This window comes from Sus scrofa, chromosome 14 (assembly GCF_054392235.1).
Source record: "Sus scrofa isolate SSC_HxYL_T2T_F1_AM1 chromosome 14, Sscrofa_HxYL_maternal_Yorkshire_Landrace_v2.0, whole genome shotgun sequence".
Lineage (NCBI taxonomy): Eukaryota > Metazoa > Chordata > Mammalia > Artiodactyla > Suidae > Sus > Sus scrofa.
This window is the reverse complement of record NC_139396.1, coordinates 124366958-124381495: the sequence shown is the minus strand read 5'-3', so window position 1 is coordinate 124381495 and position 14538 is coordinate 124366958. Positions and strand designations below refer to the sequence as shown.

General features: G+C 38.9%; 1 long non-coding RNA gene across 1 annotated transcript in view; it reads left to right on the top strand.

Moving 5' to 3' along the window:
• Positions 1-14538, top strand: part of LOC110256667 (uncharacterized) — a 179707-nt gene that overhangs the window by 146453 nt on the left and 18716 nt on the right. The window contains exon 2 of the long non-coding RNA XR_002338531.2: positions 7082-7251. This is a non-coding gene — a long non-coding RNA (uncharacterized LOC110256667). The remainder of the gene's footprint in view (positions 1-7081; positions 7252-14538) is intronic.

Here is a 14538-nt window from a genome sequence, read left to right as displayed (position 1 = left end):
CATGAATTAGAGACATCTTTTGTTTCATCCACACAGTAATTACATATGGTTTTTAAAATGTTGAAAGCCTTAGAATTCTATTTATTCACTCTCCAATTCACCTCCCTTTTCACCATTCCTTTGTTGGGTTCATTCACTTGTGTTATTTACTTGTCTTCTGCAGATATTTGTATTTGTACCTTCTGAAAGAAAGCCTTTATTGACAAATATGTGCTAGACAGAATAATGGTCCCCCAAAGGTGCCTGCATCCTAGTCCTCAGGACCTGTGAGCATGTCACCTTACCTGGAAAAGGGGCTTTGCAAAAGTGATCAAAGATCTTGAGGTATGGAGATTATCTTGCATTATCTAGGTGGCCCTAGTGTAATCACAGGGAGACAAGAGGGTCTAAGTTAGGAAAAGGAGATGTGTTAACAGAAGCAGAGGTTGGAGTAACAGTGCACTTTGAAGAAGGAGCCCCAAGTGAAGGAATGCAGGTGTTTGTTAGCAGATGGAAAAACAAGAGAACAGATTCTCCCCTGAGAGTCTCTAGAAAGAATGCAGCCTTCCCCACATTTTGATTTTAGGCTCATAAACTCATTTCAGACCTCTGACCTCCAGAACTGTAAGATAATAAATTTGTATTGTTTCAGACCACTAGGTTTGTTATAGTTTGTTTCAACAGCAATAGGAAATATATACACTATCTAGTAAGAGTTTCCAAACAGCCTAAACTTCATTTATACCAGCATTTTCTCCACTTGGTCTTAGTGCCCGCATTGATATCATTTTAGTGGCAAAAGAAACTGATCCATTGGGGTAAAACTCAATGGTTAGGACTCTGCTTAGTTTCTAAAAAGACAGCATGTGACAATAATTGCTTCCTTCCATCTATTGGATAAATAATGAGTTGTAAACTAAAGTTCAATTAAGTAATGGCTCCATAGGCTCTAGTCTCTTACCTTTAGCACTCTTTCATCTAGTTAGTAACCTGAAAGGGATCAAGACAAATGTTTTACTTAAAAAAAAAAAAAAGAAAAACTAAGGCATTTAATAACCACCCCTTAATTGTTTTCCCACCTACCCTCTTGATCATACATGCTGACCGATGATGACTTCATCTTTTATTTTCCCTGATTTCACCTCTTTTGTCCTACTTGTTATTTCTTTCTCACCCTTCATTGTCATCACCTCAAGGACACTCTGTTGCTTTTCATGCTTGAAACTCACTCCCGCTTTGAAGACAAACCTTCATTTCAGCAACTAGCATGTGGGCTCAGGAGAAAGAGTCCCTAGTGTTCACTTTTAAAAGCCATTTTCCATGTTAGCAAATTTAACAATCAGACCTGGTAAAGAAGATAGCAGGCAGGTTTTATATTTTACCTCCCCAATGGTGCCAAGGAAGGTGTCTTTGCATTGACTATTTCTTAGTTTCTTTCACTGCCAACTATGAAACGTAATTTGATTTGGCATATGGCTGTAAAGCCTAGAGACAGGCACAGTTTGGGTTTTCATCAACGTTTGCAGATCAACAACAGTGGGCCTGGATTTCAAGGGAGGCAGTGATAACAGATGCCATCCCTGGGGGACCGCCAAGCCAACCAGGTGTAACGGCTAAAAAAGAGACATAGAATAAGAGTGTAGGATGAAGCACCTGTTGGTATGACGCCTTTTGTCATTGGCTGCTAAAGAGTTTTATTTGAAATAGTCAACAGAGGAAGATCAAAACTGGGTCATTTCCCACGGCCAGGTATTTAAAGGATTTAGGAAGCAGATTGCATGCATTTGGATGGAAATGTATCATTTTGTTTCATTATGAGGAAAATATCTTGAATTATCTAGGGTTCTTACATAGGACAGCCTTGGGCAGTCACCACCTTTCTTTGGTTTATGTCATATAGACCTGGTCTAACCAATCAGTGGAATGCCAAATAGGATAGGAATAGGAATCCCAAACCAGCCACCTCACACCAATTCAGTTCTAGATGGATGCATTCAGCTAGTCTAGTATTTTTAAAAAGTATGACTGCCTTTAGGTAAAGCATGTGCAGTATATACTATGTCCTCTTATACAAAGCTGTTTTGCATAGCCTGCATATTTTTACATATTTGCCTTTGATACACAGAATAACCATCTCCCAAAGATGTCCATGTTCAAATCCCCATAATCTGTGAATGTATCACCTTACTTGGCAAAAAGACCTTTACAGGCATGCTTTTTTTTTCTTTTTCTTTTTAAGGCTGCAACCATGGCATATGGAAGTTCGCAGGCCAGAGGTTGAATCGAAGCTACAGATGCCAGCCTACACCACAGCAATGGCATTGATAGATCCAAGCTGCATCTGTGACCTACACCACAGCTTACAGCAACACCGGATCCACAATCCACTCAGCAAGGCCAGGGATCAAAGTCACATCCTCATGGTTCCTTAACTGCTGAGCCACAACGGGAACTCCTTTAGGTACGATTAAGTTAAGGATATTGAGCGAGATTGTCCTGAATTATCTGAGTGAACCTAATATAATCAAAGGGACTTCATAAGTGAAAGAGGTTAAAGAGGGAGGTTGCAGCGCCAGATATTTTCTGTATATTAACACACTTGCTCCTCACAACAACTCTGAGACATGTACCAGTGTGAACCCCATTTTTCAGGGGAGAACTGAAGCTTGGAAGGGGCAAATAAATTGCCCTGAGGTGATAATGACAGTGCATGAATTCAGGCACTTGGGCTCTAAGACTCATGTCTAAGGATTCTGCCTCCTTGTGAATAGGTATTATAAGACCTGGGCAGGTCCTGGTCATCTTCCACTAAATTGATGAATCATTTAACCTTTCTGGACCTCAGATTCCTCATCTATAAATCAAGGGAGTTGGAATGAATCAGAGTATTTTAACCTTGTAAACAGTATTCTTTTATTCCTACCAATTGAAGTCTTGTGTGGGATTCCTTTATTAAACAGACAAATGAAACAGAGAAGAGGACTGTTTTTTGAGTTTAACCCCAGCAGGGAAGCTGGAATCTTGCCCTCTCCAGTTTGGTCCCTGAGATGTCACACTGGAACCCATGGACACTGGGGTCACAGTTTGAGAAGCACTCAGGTACATGGGGTCTATGGTCTCTTCTAACCCTAATAGTAACTGGTTCTACATGTGACATCCTAGAAAAGTTTAAAAAGTTGAATAAACAAGTGAATAGTGTAGTAATTTATGTAATATGGACCCTTTGGCCTGAAGAAATAAAAGCTACTGGCTACGTCTCTTTGATTTAATTTCATTTCATATTTGCATTTTTGGTCTTGTGCATACGAGTATGGAAGCCTCCCTATGTTGGGCACATTCCCTATTCCCAGTCTTTGGCACTCTCCTCTCTTCTGAGGCTGAACTAGGTCTGCATCAGGCAGATCTCCAATATAAAGACAGACAGAAGAGCATGCCAACTTTGTAAGCCAATGCATTGTAAGCCCTAAGCTGGTTCTTAGCATAGGAGGAGGAAGATTTGCTTCATCTCATTTTCCTCCCTCAGTTCTTAATTCTCTCTTAATGTTTAGAAAATTTAGTCAACTGGTTTGCCTGATAAATGGTCCAAAATAACTCATCAATAATAACACACAGCTGAGTCTTGGCCCCTGGCAGAGATACACACATGACTGACTGAAAGGGAATTTAAAGGTGATCAAAGAAAAACCCATCTTTGCATTCTCACATCTGTTCCTCTCATTTTAACCCTGTCCCTTTCTGCTTTTAAGGAACTTAACCAAGAGACAAGATTCAGATATCAATCTTCCAAAGCAGTTCAGGCTGTAGGAATAACAGGTGGTGGTATTGGAAGCTGTTGAAGTAAAAGATAATTCTCTTTCCCCCAAGTCAAGCTCACTCATATTTTTATATATGTATTCATGCATTTAGATCATTTTCTTTAGAATACCTCATCTGACTCTGTGCCAAACACTATCCTAAGTGATGAAGGTGGAACATTGCATAAACAAAGAAAATTAACCTCAAAGAATGAATAACCCAATAGGAGATAGACAAATAATGAAATATATATCATTATGAAGGGACAATTATATAATTAAAAGATGTTCCATGTGTAAAGGGAAAGAAGATTTTAAGATATCAGGAGTCAAGTAAAGTTTAGAGCAGATAATGAGTTTAAGATTTAAATTATAAATGAGAAATTTATTAATGGACAAGAAGGGGTCAGAATTCTATGCAAAGAACAACCCATGTGTGCACAGCCCTGGAGATAAGAGTAAGTGAAGGCATTTTCTGAGAATTGGAAAATGAAATGTTTAGGGCCATTTAAGAAAGAGGTTAAGACTGGTAGGAGAGGAGGCAAAGAAACCAGAACAAAAAGGGTCTTGTAAGCCATGCAAAGGCATTTAGGTAATATTCTGTAGCTATGGGGAGCCAAACAGATTTTGAAAATGGTAGTGAAGGGATCAGATTTATGAATTATGAAGATAAATCCCATGACAGTATGATTGTCTGACGGGAAGGATAGACATCCAGAAGAAAGCGACTCTTAGTCAAGCTATTATAAATGGTTCAGACAAGACACGATGAGGGCCCAAACAGCGGCACCGGCGTTGGTAATAGGCAGGGAGGATTCTAGACATATTTAGGTAAAAGAATTCGAAGGACTTGCTGATGGACTGAATATGAAGGGTAAGGAAGAAAAGAAAAATTCCAGGATAATTTCTTGCTTCTGGTTTGAGGTATTGTATGCTCATTCAAAGAGGCAGAGGGCATTAATTGAAAGAATGGTTTTGCTGAGGATAACAGGTTCTATTTTCACTGTCTTGATTTCGAGGCACCTGCAATATAACTAAGCAAAAGAAATTGGTTAACTTATTAGATTTTGGAGCTCATAAGTGAGGTTGTGCCAAAAACTGCAGGTTTTAAAGTCACAAGCTTAAACTAGTTTAAACCATGGGCATGGGTGAAGATTGTCCAGTTTCTGGGAGACCATGGATATGAGGCTAAAAATATGGACTATTTCTTCTATGTACATGGTTCCCAGGAAATGCATTTTTCCTTTGGGAATGATGGAATAGGTGGTAGTGGTAAAATGGGTTAAGGCCTTAAAATAATTTTGCCAAAGCAGATTATTTTTCTTAACAAATAAAAATTTGGTGGAACAGAGTATGTCAAGATGAGTCCATGATTCCTCAATGGAGTCCAAGGAGAGTTGTGCCTTGTACCTTATAGATCAAGATTTGTATTATTGCTTTCATTGAGAAGAGGATAACATTTAACAACTGTAAGTAATTCTGCACAACAGAGGTCTCCGAAGTGCTACTCTGAAAACTACCTTGAACCTGTTTAATTAATGCAAGGGAACAACATAATTGGGAATTGTCACTTCACAGAGTCAGTTCAATTCTTCATTTCCCCTGCATCAGAAAACTGTCATTATAAATCAGTTTGAGAGTTGAACTAATCACTCTTTCCATTACTGTATTTTGTATTTGCAACAAAAAGCTGTCAATGAAAGATGTGGTGTGGTTAAAAAAAAAAAAAATAAGGATTCTTTTGACTGCCATATAGGTAGGAATTTTTAAAAGTTAGCAAACCTTTTTGTTTTTTTTGCGTTCATAATGACTCACTCAAATTGCTGCAGGATTTCAGTGGCTATAATCATCAGGCTAGAGGGAGGGAAGGAAACCAGCAAAACCTAGTCCAGTCTCTAAAAATGAATCCCTATACCTGGAGTCTTCACTGGTGTCACTGACATTCTCCTAGTGATCCAGGTTCATAAATCTACCTTTTTAAGGATAACTTGATGACCGAGTATGGATATACTGGGGCGGGGGGAGGGGGTGGTAGAAATTTGGACTACATATAAAAGAATAAACAATAAAATAAAAATCACCATGCCTTATGGAATAATTATTGTTGAGAGACCAAATAGGGTAAAAATAGAGACCATCATTGGCTTGAAACATTAATTTTCTCCTTGCACGCACAGCTAAATACTGCACATCCTTGATATTTTAGCTTAAATACTTCTTTTCAACCTTGGCTCTTCCCACGAACATCAGTGTGTTTCAATAGAGTGTATACTCATCAGAGAAGATGGAAGGAAGGTGAGGGGCAACCCTCGGCGTGCTGTGTTGTGTTTGAAATATCTAACGAACAGTAGGCAGAGATTTGAAGTATGTGATTGGACACATGGGTTTGTGACTCAGTCATGGGACCAGGCCTGGAGATAAACTGGAGAGCTGGATAAAATCACCAAGTGCGAGAATGTACAGGGAGAAGAGGACTGCGGGGCTGGAGCAACATTTAAATGTTGAGTAGAGGCTGTGCCCACATAGAGAATAGAAAAAGGGTGTCTGGTGGTGTCCTGGAGTCCAAGCAGAGGGATGCATCCATTGTGCTGAGTCTGTAAAGACATCAAGAGAGACAGTAACAGAGGGAGTTCCTCATCTGATATACTCTTTTCCTCTTCCTCATGTGGCTAACTCTTAACTCATCCCTTTGCTTCAGATGAGTACCCCTCCTTTGAGCAAGTCTTTTATCCCTCCTTGGGGCAATTTCTCTCCATTCAAACTCTACTTTCTTGAAGATAGCTCTTGCAATTTTGCTATTACTAGGCTAAACATCTGTCTCTTTTATTGGATTGTAAGCTCCCCACAAGTAAGAGCGTGTCTTTTTGTTTACCATCCTGCTTCCAGGATTCAGTATTGCTTATACCACAGAGTAGCTACTAAGAAATGTTTACTGGAAAAAGAAAAAAGAAAGAAAGAAAAGAAAAAGAAGTGTTTGCTGAATGAATGAATGGATGAATAATGAACTAGACTTTTTACATTTTTCTTTTGTTCCCAAGGCAAGAGAGTATATAAAACTGTCCTCTCCTCCTGCGCAATTTTTTGAAATTTTAAAGCATTAATACCAGGCATTTCCTTTGCCTAGGATTATTTGCTTTTCCCATCTTCTCTGACTTCCTTTCTAGTCACCTCTTTCAGGCCGTCTACTTGGACTAGTTCTGGACCTGTCTTGAAGAAAGCCTTGATTTGGGGCTTAGAATGTAACATTTAGGCCATATTTGCCCTCTGAATATCTATAGTTCTTATGTTACTTTTCTCTATTTTTGCAGGCCTAAAGTGCTGGAATGGAAAGAAGCCTAGAATAAGAACTAAGCAGCACAAGCTTTGGCTTCAGCTCAGCCAATAACCAGCTGTACAATGGTGGTGAGTCAGAACTCTGGGCCTGCCTGTTTCCTTATCTGTGAAAACCTGTAAAGAGGGCTTCTTACTCTGTTAAAAGGTCAGTATCGTTTTTATTTTTCTCATTCATGTCTCAGCATCTGTTGAGTATTCTTTACTATGCTCTGCCTACAAAGAACATTTTAAAAATTCTTTAGTTAATATACTTGAGAAAAAAATCTTAAGATAATATATTCAAGAACAGTTTGCTAGGCTTTGTAAACTTAAAAAACTGGTAATCGTCTTCAGAGTTGGTGATTCCCAAACCCTCATACAGTGTACGTGTTTTCTTATAATCATTTTAATGTGCTGTGCAATTCAGTTTGTTAGTATTTTGCTGAGGATTTTTGTGTCTATGTTCATCAGGAGTTATGACCTGCTTATATTGTCTTTTTCTGGCTGTATCAAGGTAATTGTGACCTACTAAAATGAGTTTGGAAGTACTCTTTTTTCTTCAACTTTTTGGAAGAGTTTGAGAAGGATTGGCATTAACTCTTTAAATGTTTAGTAGAATTTGCCAGGGAGAGCATCTGGTCCTGGACTTTTTGTTGGGAGATGTTTGATTACTGATTCAAACTCCTTATTTGTTACTGGTCTATTAAGGTTTTCTGTTTCTTCATGATTCGGTATTAGTAGGTTTTATGTTTCTAGGAGTCTATCCATTTCTTCTAGGTCACCTAATTTGCTGGCATATTAATGTTCACAGTAGCTTTATATGATCCTTGGTGTTTTTGTTATATCTTTCATTTTTTTATTTGTCTTTTTTCCTTAAATCAATCTAAGAGTTTGTCAATTTTATCTTTTAAAAAAACTTAGTTTCATTGATTTTTTTTTTTTGTATTGATTTCTATTCTCTATGTCATTTATTTCTGCTCTAGTTTCTGTCTGTCCTTCTCCTAACTTTGGGCTTAGTTTGTACATATTTTCTTTCTTTCTTTCCTGTATTTTTTTGTTCTTTTTGTCTTTTTAGGACTACACTCGTGGCATGTGGAGGTTCCCAGGCTAGGGGTCCAATCACACCTGCTGCTGCTGGCTTACACCACAGCCATAGCAATGAGGATCTAAGCTTCATGTGTGACCTAGACCACAGCTCACGGCAATTCTGGATCCTTAACCCACTGACCAAGGCCAGGGATCGGACCTGCATCCTCATGGATGCTAGTCGGGTTCGCTAACCACTGAGCCGCCATGGGAACACCTGTACACATTTTCTTAATGTATTTAACATTCATCAGATGTTTCTTGAACACTCACTGCTCACTGCTTTATATTTTTATTCTGTTTGTCTTTAAGAAAAACTTCCAAAAGTTTATCATAAATTTTATTAAATGCATATTAAAAATTCAAATATATCTATAATGTATTTTATTAGATCTTCCATTCTTAAGTATTGTAACAGCAACAAATATCTCCAATGCAATTTATAGTTGATGTAGTTCATTTGTTTTTTTTAAAATTTATATGTTCATTTTCACTAGCATATTTTAACTTTTTCCCCAAAATATTTTATATCAACAAGGATAACTTTAAAATAATCATGCCACATTAATAAAAAATATTTCAAAGAAGTGTTAAGAAAACCAGAGTCGGAGTTCTTGTCGTGGTGCAGTGGTTAACGAATCCAACTAGGAACCATGAGGTTGTGGGTCTGGTCCCTGGCCTTGCTCAGTGGGTTAAAGGATCCGTCGTTGCCGTGAGCTGTGGTGTAGGCTGCAGACGCGGCTCGGATCCCACGTTGCTGTGGCTCTGGTGTAGGCCGGTGGCTACAGCTCTGATTCGACCCCTAGCCTGGGAAACTCCATATGCCGCAGGAGCGGCCCAAGAAATGGCAAAAAGACGAAAAAAAAGAAATAAAGAAAACCAGAGTCTCAAAAGAACTTCATATTAAAGAATCTGGGTATTTTTTAGTTGAGCTGTTGCCAAAACTCAGCCTCTGTTTGCTGGGTTTTTTTTGTTTTTTTTGTTTTTGTTTTTGTCTTTTTGCCATTTCTTGGTCCACACCCATGGCATATAGAGGTTCCCAGGCTAGAGGTCTAATCGGAGCTGTAGCCGCCAGCCTACACCAGAGCCACAGCCACGCCAGATCCGAGCCGCATCTGCGACCTACACCACAGCTCATGGCAATGCCAGATCCTTAACCCACCTAGCGAGGCCAGGAATAGAACCGCAACCTCATGGTTCCTAGTTAGATTTGTTTCCGCTGTGCCACAATGAGATCTCCTGCTGGTGTTGAACGCAAATGTGGAGACTGAGTTTTTGGGTGAAGGAGAAAAAGATAGCTTTATTGCTTTGCCAGGCAAAGGGGGCCATAGCAGGCTAATGCCTGAAAGATGGTGCCCCCCTTGGGAAAGATTGGAGATGGTTTTATGTTTTGGGAGTGTAAAATAGGTCCACTGATAAGGATCAGGGTAGATGTGAGCTTGCATTATTTTTCAAAGCTGGCATTTAGGTGTTCACAGGATTGGTTCTGATCCTTCTTTTGGAAGGAAGAAGGCTTCATCAATATCTGCCATTTGTTGGGGGGGTTTCCTTCATAGAAAAACTCAAATATATTGTTATGTATATTCCTTGAGGAGGAACCAGGACTCTGCCCTAAGGCTGCACTATTGTCTTTTGACTGTTCCTTCCTGGCCTCTGTATCCCCTCCCTTCTCTGATTAACAACAGTTTGAACCTATCTTTTGGAACTCGGGGAAGGTCATGGAGGCCTCCTGAGGCCTATTTCCTAAAAAGTAATGGGGGACATAGACTTTTGTGCCCAGGAGCCTCACAGGGCCCTGTTTGGTTTCACAACTTGACATGGGCGCTTGATAAAATATGAAAAGCCAAAAATAAATCTGCTAGACCATTAAAGTTCTTTCAAATAGTTCTTCCTTTCAGCATAATTTATTTCTAATAAAGAATCTGTACTCATATTCATTGGCATCACCAATATCAATGATCTGTATGCTGAGTGTAACAATTAACTGTGATACTGGGAATTATAACAAGAAATACATATTTGGTTTTTGTCTTATGTCAGGCAGAGAGTTCCTAAAATCCTTGGTATTTCTTAAGTGTTGAAAGTAATAAAGGTACCTTTTAGTATGTTAATGAGGTGACTTTTGGAAAGCCTTTAGATTACCTAAGGGTGGCTGGTTGCAGGGGGACCAAGGAAGTGATTAGAGCTTTGGAGTGTTCAGTAGCTCCCCTCCTCCCTGCCACACCTCCACCTTATCCCCAACCTCCTGTGAGAGGAGAGGGATGGGAGGTTGAATCAATCTCCAATGGCCAATGATTTAATTAATCATGACTATGTATGAGGCCTCCAGGAAACCCAAGAGGACAGGATTGGAGAGCTTCCAGGTTGGTGTGTTGTGGAAACCGCAAAAACCGTGGCAACAGAAGGAGACAAACAGCACTTGGAGATATGGAAAAGCAAGGTTTATTCAGCACCGGTGCGGGCTCAGAGGAGTCACCTCCAGAGTCTGAGCACCAGGTCTTTGTTCTCAGTAACTTTTACACACTACAAGGTCTTGATTTTCCCATGTAAGCATCCTGGACCTTCCCCATCCCCAAGCAGACAGTCTTCCTCCCTAAGAAACTGAGCGGGCAAGGTTGCAGAAGTGGAACTGATAAGCAATGTTGGGTACATGATTAGCAGGGCTGCTGGCTTGGACAGAGAGCACACAGTTGTTACATTATTGCAAGAAGGGTGGCATAGTGATTAGCACAGCTGGAAAGGCTTGCAGCTGCCTTCTTAGCCAAGGGGGGGGGGGTTGTTCTTTAGTTAAAACTCCATTTCAGGTGAACATGTGGTGATTAGGAGAGTGGTATGCTGGGAGAGAACATGGAAACTCTGCACCCTTTCTGCATACCTTGCCTTATGTAACTCTTCCATCTGGCTGTTCCTGAGTCATATCCTTTTATAGTAAACCACTGACCTATTAGGTTAAATATTTCTCTGAGTTTATGAACCATTCTAGCAAATGCATCAAACCTCTCATTTATACCCAAGTCAGAAGTACAGGTAACAACCTGGACTTGTGACTGGCTGTTGCCAAAATTCAGCCTCTGTCCGCCAGTGCTGAATTGAAATGCAGAGACAGAGTTTTGGGTAAAGGAGAAAAAGATAGCTTTACTGCTTTGCCAGGCAAAGGGGTGTCACAGCAAGCTAATACTCTAAAGACTGTGCCCCACCCCCCCTGGGAAAGAATTGTGAGGAGTTTTATAGTAAAAAGGAGAAAAAACAGGTTTTCAGATAGGAATTAGGATTGTAGCAGACATGGCATTCTTCTTTCTTTGGGGGACTCAAGCTGGAGTCAGATCTCCAAAAGAACATGATAGTGGTCTTCTGGCTTATTGTAACAGTACTTGCAATACAGTATGAATAACAGTATTGCAAAAAGGGCATATTGATCAGAGATTAGAAAAAACTAGGAAATTTCCTGAAAAGCATCATGTGCTAATAATCTAAGCCACAGGCAATTGTGCTCAGGGTGCCTAATCTTTAGCTTATAGGTGATTGTGTTTAGGGTGAACTTAAGCCAGGGAGTCGGACAAGGAGGACTCTAAGTTGTTCAGTTTTAAAATATTCATTTTTAAAAGAAGCATAAGGAATATAACTATTCTCTTAGGTGTATAAGATGTTTATATTATTATGTGTATCCCTTGAGAGGAAACCAGGATCCTGCCCCAGGGCTGTACTATTTTTTCTTGACTGTTCCTCCCTTGTCTTTGCATCCCCTTCCTTCCATGATCAGCAGCTGCCTGAACCTGCCCCTTGGATCTCAGGGAAGGTCATGGAGGTTGAATGAGGCCCATTTACTAAGAACAAAAAATGAAGGACACAGAAAGGCTTTTTTTGCCCAAGAGCCCCACAGGGTCCTGCTTGGTTACATGCCTCTGAAATCTAAAGAGAGGGGGTCTTTGTAACCTCCAGTCTATAGCAGGTTGGTCAGTAGAAAAACAGGTAATAATCTGAAGCTGCAGGTTTTGCTATTATTTAAAAGTCGAAAGTGTTTCCTACTATTCCTAGATTTCTGAGAGTTTTTATTGTTTTATCATGAATGTGTTGAATTTTGTCAAATAATTTTTCTGCATCAATTAATATGATTTTTAATGTGATTTTTCTTCTTTAGCCTGTTAATATTATATATTATGTTCATTGTTTTTTCAAATATTGGAAGAGATTTGCTTCCCTATGCTAAACTCCATTTGATCATTTTAAATCTTCTTCTATATTACTAAATTCTATTTGCTAATATTAAGAATTGTGTATCTATATCCATGTAGGATATAACTCTATTTTCTCTTGTTTTTTGGTTCTTGGTCTTATCTGATGTCAGGGGAATGCCTTTTTCATGGAATAGGTTAGGAGCTGTCCCCTTTTCTCTAATTTTCTGGAAGAATTTTATAGAATCAGAATTAATTCCTCTTTAGACATTTGGCTGAATTCTTCTGAATCGAGAGATTTCTTTTTTGGAGGAAGTATTAAATTACAAATTCAAATAATCTATGTAATTTTTTTTCTTTTTAAGGCTGCGCACATGGCATATGGAGGTTCTCAGGCTAAGGGTCGAATTGGAGCCAAAGCTGCTGGCCTAAGCCACAGGCACAGCAAGGCCAGATCTGAGCTGCATCTGTGACCTACAGTGCAGCTTGTGGCAACACCAATCCTTTACCCATTGCATACGAGGCCAGGGATCAAACCCATATCCTCATGGATACTAGTTGGATTCTTAACCTGCTGAGCCACAAAAACTCCTATGTAATATATTTTTAGTGTTGTATATTTCATAACAGTTTCATAGTTGTGAACACTTTATATTCTTTGAGAAATTGGTGCTTTTCATCTAATTGTCAAATTTATCTATGTAAAGTTGTTAATAGTGTTCTCTTATTACCCTTTTGATGTCTTTAATATCTGTAGTGATATAGCCTTTTTCATTCCTGAAACTAGTCATTTTTTCTTTGCCAGTTTTGCTGGATGCTTATCAATTTTGATGGTCTTTTCAAGGTACCAGCTTTTTTCCTGCCTATTAGTTTTCTCTATTGTTTTTCTATTCCCATTTGTATTTATTTCTGTTCTCTTTATTTCATTCCCTTTTCTTGTCTGGGGTTTCATTTTTTTTTTTTTTCCTAATTTCTTGAGTTGGGAGCTTAGAATATTGATTTTAGACTTTATTTTTTTTTCTAATATATCATTTGGTACAATAATTTTCTTTCTCAGTATTGCTTTAGCTTTGTCCCACAAATATTGATATTGTATTCTCATTTTCATTGTGTTATATATATATGCTTGTGTGGATGTGTAACAAGCCATATATACATGACTTCCTCTTCAACCTGTTATTTAGAAAGTGTTGCTGTATTTCCAGATGTTTGAGTAAGGGGAGATTTTCCAGTTATCTTTCAGTTATTGCATTTTACTTGATCCCATTATGGTCAGAACCTAGTTGGTATGATTTTAATTCTATTTAATTTGTTTTTTGGCCTGGGATATAGTCTATCTTGGCGTAGGTTCCCTGAAAAGAATGTTCAGGTATATCTTGTTTTATCACAGTTCACTTTATTGCACATTACAGATACTGCATTTTCTACAGATTGAAGGTTGGTGGCAATACCACATGAAACAAATATTTCAGCTCATTCCCACAGCATTTGCTCACTTTGTGTCTGTGTCACATTTTGGTGATTTGTACAATATTTCCTACCTTTTTATTATTATATTTGTTAAGGTGATCTGTGATTAGTGATCTTTAATGTTACTCCTGCAATTCACTGAGCTCAGGTGATGGTAACATTTTTTTTAGCAAAATATATATATACATATATATATATTTTTGTCTTTTTGCCATTTCTTGGGCCACTCCCATAGCACATGGAGGTTCCCAGGCTAGGGGTTGAATCAGAGCTGTAGCCACCAGCCTACACCAGAGCCACAGCAACATGGGATCCGAGCCATGTCTGCAACCTACACCACAGTTCACGGCAACGCCAGATCCTTAACCCACTGAGCAAGGCCAGGGATTGAAGCTGCAACCTCATGGTTCCTAGTCAGATTGTTAACCACTGAGCCACGATGGGAACTCCAGCAAAATATTTTTAAATGAAAGTGTGCATATTGCTTTTATAGACATAATGCTGTAGCACACTTAATAGATTATAGTATAGAGTAAACATAGTTTTTATATGCACTGGGAAATGAAAAATTTTAGTAACTTGCTTTATGTAATATTCACCTTTTTTTTTGCAGTGGTCTGAAACTGAACCCATAATATCTCCAAGGTGTGTCTGTATAATCTGCTGTTGTTGCATTGAGCATTCTATAAATCTTGATTAGATTCTGTAGGTTGATTGTCTTGTTG